This window comes from Gossypium hirsutum, chromosome A10, assembly GCF_007990345.1.
Source record: "Gossypium hirsutum isolate 1008001.06 chromosome A10, Gossypium_hirsutum_v2.1, whole genome shotgun sequence".
NCBI classification, from domain to species: Eukaryota; Viridiplantae; Streptophyta; class Magnoliopsida; order Malvales; family Malvaceae; genus Gossypium; species Gossypium hirsutum.
Window position 1 is genome coordinate 15466165 of NC_053433.1, and position 1612 is coordinate 15467776.

Genomic DNA, 1612 nt, shown 5'->3' on the forward strand with positions numbered 1-1612 from the left:
TGATGATTGCTCTTCATGTTACTGGGATACTATGGTCATTTTGTTTTTGAAGCATTGCCATTAATTGACTCATTTGGTCACGAAGGTTGTCTATTTGGCATTCGAGTCATCCACACATGGCTTGGAATTACTAAATGTCTATCTTCATTGTTTGCATCTCCTCTTCTAGTCAATCAAATTGTTAACCACATGTAACATGGTAGCTACCTACGGATCTTTGTTGTAAGTGCAGAGGTTGGTAAAGAGGGTTTGATCTAGTTTGTGCTTGATTTCCACCTCCTGTTTGTCTCCCCACTTAAGGTTCAAGTGATCCTTCCAACTAGGATTGAAGGTGTTTGAATAGGGATCTCAACCCTTGTTACTTATATAGCTCACCTCATTCGATTGGTTTTCAGAACAAGGCTCCACTCTAGCTGATTTGACGATTGACTCCAAATGGTTAAGCTTCTCTCTAATATTTTTTGATATCAATCTTCGTTTACCACTTTTAGCATTAGTGGCTTCGATTTGTATGTGAAATTTTAATTTGGCCACTTATACGAATTCATAGCCATGTCTTTTATGATTTTATAGGCTCATTCGTAAGTGTGGAACATGGTAGATCCTCTATTTGCTCCATCTAAACTGGATCCAATATTATCGTCAACATCGTTATAAAAAATTTGAATTTGGAACCACGTCTCCAATCCATGGTATGGTCTTTTCCTTATCATCGACTTGAAACGTTCCCATGCTTCATACATGATCACCTTCGTATTGCTTGAAATTAGTGATTTCTCACCTAAGTTGAAATGTTCTAGTCATCTGGAAAATTTTGTGTAGGAATTTTTCTACTAAATTGTCCCATGTGGTGATGGAACCTGGTTCTAAGTCTAGCCAATCAGTCACGTTGTCACACAGAGAAAATGGAAATAACCAGAGTTTGACAATATCATCGATTACTCTGTTGTATTTGAAGGTTTCACACAATTGTAAAAATCAATTCAAGTGCTAGTTTAGGTCTGCCACCATGTTCCCCTGGAACTGCAATGTGTTCTGGATCATCTGAATTGTGGCCATCTTAATTTCAAAATTATTGGCGTTAATCTTTAGCCTTTTAAAACTGCCTCACACCATATTTAGTGTAGGTAGAACGTATTCACGCAACGTCCTTTGATACATTAGGACCATTATATGGATGTTCTCTTGTTCTTGTGGATTGTCGAACAACGAATCCTCCCAAGGGTGGTTAATTACCAAAGGTGTATCGATGTTCATAAATTGATGATTTCGTCTAATAATCTGCTTAGGATCTAGATATAGCTTGATTGGGGTGCTTCCGCTTCGGTTCATAAACAACCTATAAACTAAAAAGAAATTAAACAAATAAAAAATAAAAGAAATAAATATATAGTATTTATAGTCTTTAACTTTCCTATTTATCTTTGATAAACCGTAATTCATACATATTTCTATCCCATGCTTAGCACATTTTATGGATGATTTTTTCTTAAAATTGGTGAATTCGATGCTCCTAATGCCTTAATTCCATGTTTTATACTTGGGTGAGCATAGGAGAGTGAATGGAACGAGAAACGGGCCAAAAACGGAGAAAATGGGCCAACGTACGAAA

The 1612-nt window shown here is 36.4% G+C and overlaps 1 non-coding gene across 1 annotated transcript; it reads left to right on the top strand.

The window, feature by feature from the left end:
• The first annotated feature begins 684 nt into the window (after positions 1-684).
• Positions 685-789, top strand: LOC121209302 (small nucleolar RNA R71). The gene has a single exon (XR_005904417.1). It is a non-coding gene; the product is annotated as a small nucleolar RNA R71 (small nucleolar RNA).
• Positions 790-1612: the final 823 nt, after the last annotated feature.